At 38.8% G+C, this 16,598-nt stretch overlaps 1 protein-coding gene across 1 annotated transcript in view; it reads left to right on the forward strand.

Moving 5' to 3' along the window:
- Positions 1-10,558: 10,558 nt before the first annotated feature.
- Positions 10,559-16,598, forward strand: part of LOC150080706 (sodium/potassium/calcium exchanger Nckx30C-like) — a 199,647-nt gene continuing 193,607 nt past the window's right edge. The window contains exon 1 of the mRNA XM_090381027.1: positions 10,559-10,638. The gene's annotated coding sequence lies outside the window, so the exon portion shown is untranslated. The remainder of the gene's footprint in view (positions 10,639-16,598) is intronic.

Consider the following 16,598-nt stretch of genomic DNA (forward strand, 5'->3'; position numbering starts at 1 on the left):
GATGACTTGTGCATTTTGAGATGCGACAACGATACGTGAAGACCACCTCAGGGTTACAGTTTCAGTCATACCAGCGTGTCTAGTGTCGATTACAAGGACACGTTCAAATTAACTTCAAATCTTCTATCTTACCCTGAGTTGCACGCATACAGCTCCCTACATATCTATCCGCCTGCTTTACATCATATTGTAGGAGCACGTGATTACTGAAAACGCGCGCTCCATTTTATGAAAAGAGGGAGTTACGTAATATAGTTCCACTCCACCTCGAATATGAAGAATATGCAAATATTCATTCAAAGACAACAATCGCTGAAAACTAAGGTTACACTAGATATATATTAAGTATTCTGTCTTCGTACATTTTTGAATAATTAATTTGTGTCGAATATTGCGCTAAATTAGTCTCTGACATGATAATAAATATTAGAACTAGTTGATTTTTACTTCTAATGTTCTCGCATGCATGTGGTTTTTCTCCTACTCAAGGAGTGTGCGCTTCAAGAGATCTACTCCACCTGTCGGAATAATTATTTTCAAAATATGAAAATTGCACGCAAAAATTTTCCTGTTATCTCCTCTCCCCCCTCTATATATGTGCTAAGCCCCAAGGCAGCTAAGGCCATGGTACTAAGCTACTAAGCCCCAAGGCAGCATTCTGGAATTTAGGATCGGAGATCCTAAATTCCAGAATGCTGGATGAAATACAGAAATACAGAAAATAGCAATTACGGATGGCTGTATAGAATTAAGTATTGCTAATAATGATACGAGGTTTATCTCAATGCAGTCAAGTATGTGCAACACCTGCGATCTTTGATAACGTAAGAACAACACTGCTCGACAAAATTATCAGAACACGTAGAAAACGTGGGGTAACACGAGCAGCTTCCGATGAAGCGGTACAAAATTCGGCACAGTCCTGTTCTCATCAGATAACAGAAACACTTCTGTTCTCTGATGAGAACAGAACTATTTTAAATAAGATCTTTATTGTAAAGCTCACCGGTACACGCAGGTACCACGACTCTACAATACCCTTCACGGCACCGTGTCAGGGGTTAACAAGCGGCAGATTAAATTATGCAAACTAAAATAATACAAATTGCAATAACAAAAGATAGTTTCCACGAGTCAGGTTTTTCTGTGAGATTCTTGCCCAGCTGTAACTATCTGAAATCAGCTGGTAGTTGTGGAGACCACGTGCAAATCTAGGATGACGTCTATACTTTTTATCATCTATGATTTTAAACAAGTCAGCATCCAGGGATTGAACCAGATGGAGCTTCTGATAAGGGAGGAACCGATCTTTAAATGTAGCCTCGAAGGAAGAGTAAGAAGCTTGGGAGTGGAGCGGAGCGCTGGTTGAGGAATTCCTCAGCACACGGTGTCCCAAAGATTGGGCGCTGATACTCTCCCTGCGATCATTTTTACGATGAAGATGAGTCTTCTTTCGTGTATGCATTAATTCTGAAAACCTGGTTAACTTCAGCACTTTGGCCATCGGTGTTGTGCGCTGCTGTGGTAGGAGATGACACTTCCAGGTTTCCCACTTTGGGAGCCAGTATTCAGCGGCTTTTAATGGTTTAATTGTGGTGTTTGCAGCCGAGCCCCACAACTCTACTCCATACAGTACACCTCTGAAAATCATCATCCTGATATACAATTTTATCAGGTTTTTGTTCTGAATGTGTAGCAAGTGCTGCTTGGCAACCCACCGTTTCCTGTTTAATTTAGCACAGAGTTCTTCTATATGATGATGGAATCTTAATTTTAGGTCGAAGATCACACCCAGATCTCTCTGCTTTTCGACGCAGGGGATCAAGACTCCGTCTACCGCCGGCTGAATTGGTTGGATTGGTTTTAAGTGAGAATACCATGATGGCAGATTTCTCACGGTTAACTTGCAGGTCAAATTTCGTGAGGTACTACTGTACTTCTGATAAGGTCTTGTTGATGGTTACTGTGGTGTCTTTTGCTTCATCGGTCGAATTTATTTTTGTTAAGATCTTTAAACCATCAGCATATAATATCGAATCTGTTCTGTTGTGTGTTAGCGGGTAGATGATAGCCTGTGAAAAGAATTCCAGACAGAACTCCTCCTTGTGGCATGCCTGCTTGTATTTGTCTAGTATACCTTTGATTTCCTAAGGACATTTGGATGGTTCTATACTGAAGAAGAGATGTCAGAAACCTCAATACTTGGCCTATTATGTGATAATAATTTCGAAGGAGTTTAAGCAAGTCTGGGATGTGGACATCATCGAACGCAGCTTGTAGATCAAGATATGTAATTGTCATTTCTTCTTTCTTCTGAAACGATCCAAGAATGGAATTGGTAGTCATAATCAAGTTACTAACCGTTGATCTGTTTTGCAAAGCATAATGAATTTGCTGAGGCCCGTGAGGGAGAATATGCGTGGTAAATGTTTCCAGTACTGTTTTTTCTAGCAACTTCAATAAACACGAGGAACAAGGGATGGGTCTAAAGTGCTTGGCATCAGTTAGCTGGGAAACTTTTGGGAATGGCCTAACAGAATACATATTTCATATTGGAGGGGAAAATTCTCCTTTTAATATGGTATTAAAATTACTAGGAGGGGATCACTTAGATATGGGCTCAAACATTTAATTATAAATTGTGGTGCTTTGTCAATTCCCGCTGTACCAGTTGCAGGTTAACTTATTAATCACAGATAAAAGGTCTTGTCTTATTAATTCGATGGTTTCAAGTGCATCTCTGGGCACATCATTATCAGACATGGGAATATTATTACTGGGCTCATGGTGATTTTGCTGAAACCGTGCAATAAAGTCCATTCACACTTCAGGATCAAACTGTGGAGGGAGTTCAACGTGATGTTTTATGACTTGAGACTTGAGGCGGCTGAAGCTTGCTCGTCTTTTGGAGTACGCAATTCGGTCCGAATTAGTCCTGTCATTTTCCATTGATTGTAGAGTTTCTGTTTAAGTTTAAAGCTGTTGCTCAGCTCAAGAGTCCACCATCCTCTCGTACGTTCAGAGATCCTTATTTTTTGCGGCTGCATAATTAGCCAGCGAGTTAAAAGATCTAAGGCAAGTTGATTATCACATTGCTCAAGTGAATTCCAAGGAATTGCAGTGGCCGCTTCTAGACATTTACTAACGTTGAGTAATTTTGGGCTAGTTATTACCTTGGTGTGGACCCGAGTCTAGACGTTGTAGTTTGGAGTCGGAAAATATAAGTTCATTAAAATTGTAATGTGATCAGATTGAAAGGCTATTTCTGCTGTAGAATCAAGTTGCTTGATGACAGCACAAGATCAAGATGGTAGTCACTTCTTGTTGGAAGATCATTAATTAGATGGATTCCTAATGGGTGAAAGTTATTTAGCATTCTGGACTGAAGATGAACAAGTTGAGGGGAAAAGTTGAAGTCTCCACAGAAAACATGCCTTGCTGAGTGACGAAGCCCATGAATGAGTCAATTAGTTATCTCATCGATGGTTTCAGCATCGAGTCCTGGGGGGTGGGGTGTATATAACTGCAATATCAATGCGAGCAGATGTAAAATGGCATGAAGCAATCAGCCCTTCGAACTTAGTGGAATGGCTTTTGTAATTCTTAGTAACAAGTATGTGTGGTGTTTTATAGAAGAATTCCACTCCGTCTCCCCTTTTGTCCTGTCGGGAGCAGAGAATCATGTTATAGCCAGCCGACACAGCATATGGAAAATCCTCCTTATTTCGGTCAAGCCAGGTTTCTGTTATGCAGATCACATCAAAATTGTGCGAGAGTAAAAGCTATTCTATAGTTTCAAGCTTGTTATGGATGCTACGAACATGCTGATAGAATATAGAGAGGCTATTATGTCTGAAGATCTTCCTTAGTATCCTCTGCGGTATTTTTCTGTTTGTTCTGGAAACATTTCTTTGAGATATCCTAAGAGGAACTGTTGTGAATTGACTTCCGTCCATGATTTCGGTACTGAGTCAGCTAGTGGGGTTGACCGGACCCTGAATGTGACCGCGGGGTGATTGGCTGTGCATCTGAAGTCTGGCGGGGGGGTGAGGATTAAAAGTAGAGTCTGATGAGAAGCCTTCGAGGTCAACTGGATAGATGACACGAGATTTTGTATTTTGTTCTGTTGCAGTCTAATCTGAAAGATGAATGGGAAGGCCATTTTGTGGGTGGTTGGTATACATCAACAGATATGTTCAAATTATCTTTTATGCCATTTTTAACTTGCTCAGAGGTTGTGTGTGGAGCCAATCGTGAAATAAATAGGCTTTTGCGAATGGGTTGTTGTCGAGGTGTGCTGCGTTGCTACTAGTCTCGAGCCAAGTAGTTGGGGCTGTTTCAGTTATATGTGATCTTCTCGATCTCTTGTTTCTTCGTGTCTGCAGTACTGTCCTTGCCTCTTGGTTATGCGATTTTCCTTCCTTGTGTTTCCTCTGGATACGTGAGGGGACAACCCAGCGACAACCTCAGCCCCGGAGTGAAGGTCAAGGTCAGTATGACGTTGAGTTTCTGTAGGAATTTCCTGACAGTTTCTAATAACAGAATTGGGATGAATGGTAGGTGCCATCATGGATGTATCCAAGGCTTGATTCGGTCGAGTTGGTGAGTTGTGCATGTTCGGCCTAGTGTAAAGATAGCTAGGGGACATACACTTGCAACATAACTTTCATCAGTTGATTCCTCATAGGTTTCTTCTTTATTCCGCTTTGAGTTCTATGTCAGTGCGGAAGTCTGATTGTATGCAGTTACATCATTCTCCTCATGTGTCACCCCATCACCCTGTTTGACTGGTGTTAGGATTGAGCTGCCGCTGTAGCTGAGTGGTAAGTTTTTCTTCATTTCATTGGTGGGCATAGAAAAGGTGAACAGGAGTCCTACACGTTGGCCAGGCTTCGAAGTGATATAATTCATAGTCAAGCTCTTAAGTTCTTCAATTTGGCTCTTCAGATGAGATACTTCTTGCATGATCTCTATGTTTTGCGCCCGTAGAAACTGGTTTTCAGTGAAGAGGTCAGCGACGCATTCAAAAATTCTTTCCATCTTGCCTAACGTAATCCTTGCAATCTGTTTGTAGGGCTGTGATAGTTCTCGTGTGTTCAGTGATGATGTCTGTAAGGCTTCAACTTATTAACTCGTTGGTGATTATTGTTCAGTATTGACCATTGGGCTTTCAGGCATAATAGGTTTTGTGTTGGACCCATTACAAGCAATTTCTGTTCCGTTTTCTTTAGTAGCACAGTCAGGAGGTTCGGCAGGCGGTAATGACGTCAGTGATATGGATTTATCGAGGTCAGTACGCTGCTGTTTACTTTCCGTTGTTTTACAGTTTCATTATCTCCGTTGAGTTCGATTTTTCTGTTACAAAAATCATATGTCCACAAGGCGTGGACATATGTTTTTAGCTTACAAACAGATTCTAGACGTTATTTCATATGGAAACAACGAGAAATGTGGTACCATTCCTCCACCATCATAGAAAGGGACACTTACGGTGAAGGCAATGTCCCGTGTTGGGCCAAATAATGATCAACAGCCGCACTCATCTTCATGTTTTTAATAGCGGTACTATAACTGCGCAGAGATATCGAGGAGAAATCCTCGAACCCCTTGTGCGACGTTTTGGGGTGCGGTTGGCCCAGATTTTATTTTTATGCACGACAGCGCCACTGCACATTGATCTCAAGTAGTGGAGGAACATCTTGAAACTGAAGATATTTAACTACTGCCGTGGCCAGCACGATCATCCTGAAACTTAAATCCGATCGAATACGTGTGGGACGCCCTTGGGCGTCGCATTGCACGCCGACAGCTAACTCCTCGGTCACTTGGTGAGCCAAGGTCTGCACTGGTGTATGAATGGGATTTGTTGCCACAGAATCTTATAATTACCCTTATATCGAAAATGGTTCACCACTGTCAGGCCTGTTTAGCCATTGGAGGATATCATATGCCGTACTGATGTCATGGAACCATATTTTTGAGCATCTAGTATCGACTTCTGTAATGTGATCTTTTTAGTAAATCTCTATAAATGTCCCTTATATCTGTCCGATATAAGGGACGGATTTCTCGCAGTCTCGTAGTTTTATCGTTATTCTATGGTACACCATCATACTAAATTTTGTCCCGCTTCGTCGCAAGCTGCACGAGTTGCATCACGTCTCCATGTGTTCTGTTAATTTTGTCGAGCAGTGTACTTACTACTATCAAATATGCGTAAATCACTACGCATTCAAAAATAGAAGATTTTTAGCGTAATAAGAACTGATGGAAGGAATTAACAGGTGGTGGGATTGCTCTTCTATTAGAAAGGATAAAAATTAAGTTATTTAATATTATATGATTAAATTAATTCTCTCTATATAGTTAATTCTCTCTATATAGTTTAATTATTAATTCTCTCTGTATGGTTACTTCTATTGTCGTTGATTTCAACAAATTGAGAGCCCTCTTTTCTGATATTTAAAGGTATCAGACAAAATGAAGGAAAATAAAAGGATGCTGAAGCTAAACTTCCTCATGGATGGCAATTTTTCTTTCTGTAGCTTTCCGAATTATTAAATTTACATCATTAATGTCAAATTTCTGCCAAGAGATGATTTTTTTTTTCTTTTCTGATTTCAAAGCTCTCCATTAATAAAGCTTCTACTGAACCGCTCACTGTTTCTGATTTAACCTCTCCAGTTTAACAAATTCCTCAACAAATTCACATATAACTAATAGTGCTTTAGAAATCTGCATTAGAATTTATTCGAAGTTAACTTTCAGCCATTGAACCGAATTGGTACATTAAGCAATTAAGATCGTTTCTTTTAAGTGGGGTTCCAAAGGTTCTATCCAGATGCTTCTGTGGACGTGGTATCAGTGGAGTAGCTATAGTAGAAGAGCCTGTAAGAAAAATTGCGCTGATTAGCCATGGCATTTTTCCACAAATAACAACCAATTGGAACAGTACTTTGAAACTTCCTTTGCAACGTCAGTACCATCGCGGATGACGCTATAGATATAATCAAGTTCTCACCTACATCGGCTGGAAAAACATCCAATCCCATCCTAAAAGGGAATGAATGTTATGGGCCTTTTTCGCAATGTAGCTGAATTAATCGGTCTCGATCGAGGGTCGCATAGCTTTTCCTTTATGAAAACTGGAGTTTTTCGTCCAGCAAACCTTTAAACACACCCAATTACAGACACAGTATACTGGCTCTTCAATCTTAGTTGATTTTGCTTAACACGTACATACACGCTCTGCAACATAAGTTGATATAATAACTTATACAGAAAAATTCAATCCATGAACGATTGTTTAGTTTTTAAGTAAAACAATATTCATTCTGGATATCTGGATAGTCAGTAACGATCTAATTATTAATCTGTTTATAACAGTTTTATTATTTTTAGACCTTATTACTTTCAAGCCATTCCATTTATAAACAGAATTGGAATTAAAATTTAAATTTTAATTACATGTGAAAATCACCCTAACTTTAAATATTTAGACTCTGTTAAGCATCAATTATCTGAATGACGTTATGCGCCAAGATAACTAGGCTATGAAGCGTCAGTATATATAATCATTGCAATACCACGAGCGTTAGCAACTAGGTAAGTCAACTGAGCAGTATGCGCAGTTACAGTATTACAATGAGTCGCGGCGATTGGCAAGATCTGTGGAATACGGCACTTAGTTCAAGAAACACAATACCAATTTTTTGCTTATTGATTGGTGTCTTTGGATCATACAGAAGGATTCAAGTAAAGAGGTGGTGTGGGACAATGTTGAATGAAAGTAAGCAGGTCTATCTGTGGATAGGTTAATGAATTGATGTGATTTTCAATAGCCTGCATCCTAATGAAATGGGTCGACAAGCTTTGTTGTCTTCTGCACTGAAGTCTTAGGAACCGGCTCCATGAAATAATGCTTCCAAATTTAAGGGATGGCAGCGGAGTCTAAATTTTAAAATGATTTTTAGGATATCAACTATGTAGCGACTGCTTATTTTAATAATAAGGGGAAGCCTTCTGCTCCAACAGTGCTTCAGTGCCAATGTCCCCCAGACAGTTAAAGAGCTAACTTTATTTAGCTCTTATCTGGGTATAATGATTCTAGTTAGCTGATTAGTAGTGGCTGTTGAATGAAGAGTGTTCCTGCAGTAGAATTTCGAAGTTCTTCAAGGACCTCAGAAGTCCTTGAAGACAATGCCTACTCATTCTTTGAGATCTTTCGAAGAATTATATATTGTTTTCTCTATTTGATATTAGGGAAAATTCTTGTCACTTATCAATTTATCCACTTGAAGGTTGTGTAAGGTCCTTGGCGCTTGGACGAACTTCGCCTTTGCTATATTTTTATATATAGCAAAGGCGAGTTTTTTATATTTGGTGAGGTTGTCCAGGTTCGAAGATTTTCATACCTTCTGTAGACGTGATATTTTGGGAATGGTAATCTCTTGGTTCTTGGTTTTATTGTCAGTAGGAACAAACTCTCTACCACCCGCTCACGTTTTTTTTTTCTTTGTATTAGAGGAGACATTGTAAGAGGTACTGTACTTCCAGTGAGGTGAGAGATTTATGTCTGCTCAGGGCCATGTCTCAACTAGGCAATTGACAAAGAATTCTTCCTTCAGTGTGTAAGTTTGCAGAGTATACAGTTTTTTTAACAAAATTTCTAGTTTATTGGCTACGTTTCTCTATATCTTTGATGCTGCTGTACGGTTCCTTTTGTTTGCTGTTCGTTTCTGTTCAGTATAAATCCCCATCATATTCTTAAAATAAGCTACACAGAGGCTTTTCAGAAAAATAGGACCTTCTACGGATGATTTATTACTCAGACCTGCAAGCTGAAACTAAAGGAAAAACAATTCCATCCTAATATGTTATCTTGCCTAAATTTCTGATTTCAAAATTGATAATTGATGAATAGAATTACTTTTCCTTTGTAATATAAACAATTCATATTAAGTAATTGTTAATTGAAATGTATCTTAACCTAATAATTCAAGTTTATAATTTGTTAAAATCAATGTAAGGCAACTTTCTCATATGTCATTTGTAAAGAGTCTGTTCTAAAAGTCGGTTTATCTATTTTCACAGATGAATTCAGCTATGATATGTTCTGCGCTATCACAAACTGAGAAATGCCCTTTTTTTCCTTTTCTAAGATAGGGACTTTCAATAATGCCTCTTCACATACTAGCAAGGCTTCTTAGTCTCATACAGAAATTTGTTTTCTCCTGGAAATGTTTTTCTTTGCCTAAAACCAGCAAACTGATCCACAGAGGAACACGCAATTAACAGACACGACTGACTGACGCTCCGCCTTAGTTGCCTCTGCAATTAGCTGAAAAAGAATCGATGCGCTTCTACATATTCTTTCAAACCATCGATGAATCATTTATCTTATAAATTTTCTATCAGAATACTTTCTTGATTCTGTCTCTTCTTGATTCTTTCTTTTTGCCTTCTTTTTAAACAAAGTTTTGTATTTTTTTTCCCTTCATTTATATCTTATTTGACCTCCAATTTTTCTTATCTCGGTTTCCTCCTCATCTCACTACTTTGTACACTTTCTCCAACTGGCTGTTGGCTGAAGCTCGATGTTAAGCGAAGTGCAGCCGATATCTTTTCTTATTGATTGATTTGTGACACCCCTTTCCTATCCAATGATAGTCTTCTTGGCGTCGATGTAAACGCCCTTCCTCTAACGTCAGTAACAATTCGCCAAGGACGTTAACCCCGACAGGAACAAAAAAGCAATTTTCAGCGTCCAAGAAAGGAAGGAAAAATCTAAGAAAAATAAGAAGATAATTTGAATCCTTAAGTAATTCTGTTCCACCCCTGCACCTGTTTCTAATGCATCCAACTTCTTAACTCCATCGATCCGTTCAATTATTTACTTGACTCTCATTTCCATGACAAGAACCTGCTCGATTAGGGCCATTTTTCTAAAAGTTGATTACATAAAGTAGTTTGACCTCCTCCTCACTAAATAACTGGTGCTCAGCTCAAAGGACATGAAATTTATTTCTTCACTTCAGCTCTGAGTTTGTGGGAGGATATGCGGTTAAAATATCAAAAGAACATGGCTTGTTTTTAATATTTCTTTTTCCTTAAAAGCGTTACGATATTAATAGGGATTTAAATATAATGCCCTTTCAAAACATTAAGATTTCTGAGTAATTTTTAAAAATGGCACGCTTTAAACTTTGAAAAAATTCTGTTTAAAAAAGGAGGATTCCTCGATCAGTGCGGTTACAAACATTCATCGTGTTTATCTTAAATCCGAGCAAAACTCGTAATTCTCTGCGTTATGAGAGTTTTAGAAATTGGGATGTGTAAAGAGGGTGATTCTTTACTCGTTCATTTGAAATAATGCTTCTGTATTCCTCGTATTAAATATTCATATCCTTTTAACCACATAATCTTTCAAATAACTAACCAGATCCTTCCCCGGTTTCAAATTCATCCACGCTTTCCCATGATCTTGTTTTCATGGAGGAGGGATCTACGTGTTCCTTTGAAAGATTTTCGCTCCTGTACCTTTCCGCGCGCAGATATCCGAAGGTCGGCGGCGGGTGCGGAGCGTGCTGCTTACCTCAATAGGTGGTCAAAGAAGAGATGTTGAGTGGTGAAACATTGGTAAGTTTTTTATGACTTTCAGTAGTTGCGGTGTTCTCGATAAATTGATACTGTGAGGGGGGGTGGGGGAATGATGCTGATTTGTCAACTTTCTTAGCTTGTCAGAGACATCGATTATTCACATGCAATGCATTTCACTCTTTCTTCTCCATTTTTATTATTTTTGTCTCTATTCATTAACTTTCAAATCCTCTTTCTCCTACTTCATTTTATTTTATTGTACATTCAAACTTCCCTGCTTCATAGCTCTTTTTGAACTTTATAGATCTTAATAACTCCTTATGATCCGGTGTTTCTACCTCGAGGGTTAGAATTTATCCTTGACGCCAGTCTGATTGAATATACCATCCACAAGCATCAAGGTATTATTACTACTCCTGCTTTTTGTAAAATTTCTTCCGTTAAAGATCATAGGTTAAAGGCCGATGATACCAGTAGCTGTGTTCTTATCGTTTATGTAAAATTTAAAAAAGTAAATAAAAGGGTGAAAATAAGAATCGAGTGACCACTTTGGAAACTCCAGAGAAGTTTAAACTCTTAATTGCACTAGACGATAAGAGCCCATTGTTTGAATCGAGATGAGAGAAAAATCCCTCTACTAGTGTTCTTGGTAATCTTTTAAGATGTAAATTTTCACAGCTGCTCGCGATGGTAATGGGAAGTCGTCACAGGTCATTTAGTAGCACGTGCCATCTTCAGATGGCTGATAAACGACTATCCAGGCTGTTCCTTAACCAACAGAAAGATTCTAAAGAAGCAAACCAGAGAAAAAATGAAAGTTTAAAACTAAGGAAGAGGAAAGAAGTGGCATGTTTTTCTGATATAGATAAGTTGTAGTCTCCTGTAAAGCGAGTCTCTCTCCACATGAAGATTTCACGCAGCAGTTTTCAACGAGACTCTTTTAGCTATACGTTATCGTGGAGTCGAAGTGATGCAACACCACGTCCCTGAAGGCAGACACCGCTGTCTGGCCGAGTGACGTCATCTGGTTCTGGACCATGCTGTTATCGTGTCATATTAGGATAGTGCTGATGAGACACTCGAGAAGGGAGCATCTTACCACGATCTCCGTCATTTTAAGGCCAAACGATAGAAAAGCGCGGTCGTCTTTGATTACGTGCACTCGTCCGGAGTCCATATGTAGCTGAGTTATGTGCTCGCTCTCGTGTTAGATTTACTCCCATCCCTGATAACACCTTTGACCCAGCGGCGTAGGAGAGCGCTTTTACTTCATCGTTCGGGAGGCTTTCTTATCTGAAACCGGAAGATTCATCCATCTCCGATGTCTACTTAAAGTTATCTTGGAAATGGCACACTTCTGATGCCTCGAAGCTTGCTTTAGATCGCTTATAACTTGCGTTGCTCTCACCCCTCATGGCAGGACGGTCGCAGAGATACGGGATTTCCAACTTCTCGAGATTCCGCTACAGCAGTTTTCATGGGCGGGCTTTTATTGCTAAGAACAAGCGATAGCACTTTGTTTACAAGCTTAGTCCTAACAGACCCCTGCGCCCTGCTAGCGGCACGAGGATTTGAAATGTTTGTCGAATTTGCTTGCATGTCACAGATCCCTTTTGAGTTAGTCTCGATTTCGAGATTAATTGTCGTTCCGCCTAGATTATCTTAAAAGCCGTTTCCTTCCTTATAAAGGAAGTGACGTAATTGGTTTAAACTACACTCTACTTCGTCTCTCCGAAGATCTTACGTAAATTGAGCTCATTTTATTGGCTGCGACTCTTTATATTAAACAGATCCATATTTCTATTATCACTTCATTTGTCGATATAATCTTTAAGACGTTGTGTCTTACAATATCATATTCATTACAATATCAGGGCGGTCGTAGACGAGTGGTCAACGAAAGGGTGCATACGTACAGGTTCCTTCAGTGACCAGCGGGGGGGGTTCAATCCCCCTGCTAAATACGGTGCTGTTTCTTATATTCTCTCTATCCTGTGAACTCCTTTGACCGGGGTGGTCGTCCCAAAGTATAAACAGGAAATTTATTTATTTTATATCATTTTTATTGCGTCTGATTGTATCCTGAATTATTACTATTTGTTTATTATATTAATCACGGCAGAAATGTAAATTGCGCGTTATATAAGAATTGTTATTAAAATCCATGAAGAAATAAGCACATTACTGAAGTAGTGACAGCATATTACAATGTGAGGTGTTGCATTTCAATTTTTATGCAACTACCTATAACTCAGCGTTGCTATAAATTTCGCCAACAGTTACGATTGTTTACAAAATAGAATATTCCTACGGATCATTATGTCAATAGGTTAGTCATTTCCCATATTCACCATTCTGCCCTTTTCCTCGAGGTCACCATCATCTTCCATTTTCAATCCACTGCAGGATGAAGGCCTCTCCAGCAACTTTCCAGTTCCTTCCATTTTGTGCAATGGCCATCCATTTACTACCCACGAACTCGTGAACTTCATCTGTCCATCTTCGTTATTGCCTTCAGGTTTTCTTTTAGCTCCTCTTGGACACCATTCTGTTATTTTCTTAGTCCATCTGTCATCATGTCTTCGAGCTATATGTCCTGCCAAAGACCATTTAGTTCTTTAGTTTTGATAAGAATGTCCTTTTCTTGATTTTGCTGCCTAATCCATGTGTTTCTCCTCTTATCCAACAGTGTTTCCTAATATAATTCGTTCCATTCTTCGCTGTGGAGTTCTCAGCTTCTCTTTCATTCTTTTGCTGAGTGCCCAAGTTTCACTTCCATAAGTCATGGTGGGAGTATACATTGATTCATTATTTTACGTTTCAGACAAACTGGGATATTGCTCTTCAGTATGTGACTATATTTCCTGAATGCTATCCATCCGAAATTTATTCTTCTCTTGACTTCCAGCCATTTATCATTGCTACAGCTAATGACCTGTCCAAGATAAGTACATAAATTTTCCTAGAGGTACTGTTATATAAATGCCACTTCACGGTTGGTGTCCATTACCAGGTGAAGTGTGTGCCAACATCATGTGGTTTATCAACATCAGGTTTTGGCAAACATTTCTGGAGTGCAGAAATTTAATAATGAATTTTTCAATCCCTTTTTGATAATTGTAAAACTAAAATGTCAAGATGAATATATTTCCCAACTTGTTTATCAGTAGTGTCCATCACTAAAACTAATGATTAATAACAAAAATAACCAAAAATGGAAAAAAAATAATAATCATAAGGTTTAAAATGCGTTTGTGCTTGCTATTACCATTCTCCCTAATCGGTTATTCTATAACAAAAAAGAGCAAACAGTTGTTCGCAATTCTTATGAACTTGCGGTAATCATTCACACAGCTAATGTGGAAAAACATTACATAATGTTTACATGTTTCATTCGATCAAAACGGGTAGGCCTCTTAAATCTTGGAAGCCTCGAATGTCAAGAATTTTTCAAACAGCTACTCATTAGCGGGTAGCCATAAGTATAGGATGAAGGAAAACAGGGACGCTGTCAAAGTTTGCTGATGACTTAAAGGTTGAGAGGGTGGTTAACAGTACGGGCTGAAAAATGGAAGCTGAAGTTTACGTCACCAAGTGCAAAGTATTGCACTTGGGGAACAGAAACTCGATCGTTTATAGACCGGGTGAGGAATTAAAGGAAGTCCAGGATGAGAAAGAATTAGAGATTACGATAAAGAAAGACATGGAAGGTCAACATGTGCAGCGTAAGCAGGCAGCAAGAAGGGCACGTGGTGTTATGTCTGTAATTTATCTGTATTTTTCAAGTTTTATTTGGGAAACAGATCTTTATCTCTCTATATATAAGGTGATAGTGGGACAACGCTTGGAATAGAGTATCCAGTCAGGTCTCTGGAGACTGCATCTAAAAGAAAGATAGAGAACTTCTTGAGAAGATGCAAAGAAGGGAGACTAGATTAGCGAAACATTATCCCTTTGAGGAGCAGATTAGAAGATGAAATCTGTAGGGGTTAGTTACAAGTTACTTTAGGAGAGGATTTGATTTAACTCGATTTTACTAACTCCGTTGGTTTACTGATCTCCCCCTAAGGGGGAGACTTGTAAAATAAACAGAGGAGAAATAATCTCAATGGAGTTCTTTTTGTTGTGTATTAGGTGCATCAACAACTTAGGCCTTATTGGGCCGTATACAGGGTGTCTAAAAAATACACGGCATAACTTCAGGAATGAGTTCCTCATATGTAGACAATAAAAATATTTTATATAAACATAGTTCCGGAAATGCTTGGTTTCCCAGTTTTGAAGGTTTGTCTATGACACTTAACTGTTCACATCACCTTATAGTAATTGTTCAAAATATCCACCTTCTGCCTGAATACAGGCCTCACATCGACGTCTCATGGACTCGCGAAGGCGATGCTAAATTCCTGGCATGTTTCGTATTGTCTCACAACCTGCCACAATTAGATTTCGGAGAGTTTCCACATCTGCTAACGGAGTCGAATACACCAATGACTTTAAATGGCCCCACAAGAAGAAATCTAATGGGTTTAAATCAGTGAGCGTGGAGGCCAGGCAGTTGGTCCACCCTCTACTTCAGGAGTCGTAGATCTTGGTCGTCCTCTGTCGGCAGCACGAGGTGTAAAGGTCCCATGTTCACAAAGACGGGATGGATACCTTCAAACGTTTTCCTGTCAGGACATCTTCGTTCTGGGAACCTTTCATGGTACAAACGACGAGCCTCCAGAGCATTTCCGTCCGCCAAACCGTACATAAAGTCCATATCCGCTTGCTCCTGATTTGAGTACATGGTCGGAATGGAAAACCACCAGATTCTGTCAGTACCTTGTGATGAAGGAAATCACCTGCGGGAGATAAGACATTCCGGTTAATAACTCGGGAACAAAGCATTTCCAGAACTATGTTGATATAAAATATTTTTATTGTCTAAATATGAGGAACACATTTCTGAAGTTATGCCGTGTATTTTGAGACACCCTGTATAATGTCTGTAAAATGCGTGTGTTCTGTCATCAATTTGCCTGATCAGCAGAGAATAAACCATGCTACGTGCTTGAAACCGACTATCTCAGTCACGTTGTGAAGAAGGTTCTTAAACCCGTCATTGACGGTGTTCGAACTCGGGTCTTTTCCACCCAGTGTGGGGGAGGACGGCGATTCTAGCAACTGGTGAGTGAGACAAGAACTGAAGGGTACAACTGTAAAATCCAAGGAGAAAACCGTATTTCTACAGTACAGTAAACGGAGTCGTCTCTAATTTTATTTAATTTGGTGTATTAACCCCACTTAATGCCTTTCACACAATATCACAGTTATTGAGTAATTTAACGATATTTGAAAATTTAAAGTTTAACTCTGACGTGATGGTTAAGAGGTCTATTCGTTATTTTGCCGCACTGGTTTCAAAAACAAGTATAAATAATAATTTTAATTCGTTTTAATAAAAATATACTGTATACATAAATTCTTTTTATTATATTCGTTTTTATACATTTTTGATATGTTGGTAAAAAATTTACGAGTACCTACATAAACATCTCGATAATCTGATCATCAGTCGTTCTTCGAATCAGAATAAGGATGGGTGAGGGATCCAACAAAATGTTATGATGCGTTAAGGACAAAAGCGTGGAAGGAATTCACAAATAATCGATAATTTAATGATGGGGATAACGTTTCAAAGAGACTAAAAAAACCAGTTACGGTTTCGTTATGTATCGACAGTTTTTAAAGTATTTTTCTCGGTTTTACGACAGATATACTCTACTAGATTAGAATTTACTGTTTAACGTTGATATAAGAGTTATAATTTTTTTTTATTAATTTTCTAAAATTAAGCATGGATAAATAGCGCCCATATAGCTTAATTTTATTCCAAATTTGCACTAATAAAAATAAATAGCAGATACTGATTCCGTTGGAATCTGTATTTAAGAATAATATCACAGAAGAAATAAAAAGAAAAATAATAACTATCACCCAACGTGGCTAAAATAAAA

Source organism: Mastigoproctus giganteus, chromosome 9 (genome assembly GCF_048544385.1).
Source record: "Mastigoproctus giganteus isolate SK-2022 chromosome 9, ASM4854438v1, whole genome shotgun sequence".
Taxonomy (NCBI): Eukaryota; Metazoa; Arthropoda; class Arachnida; order Uropygi; family Thelyphonidae; genus Mastigoproctus; species Mastigoproctus giganteus.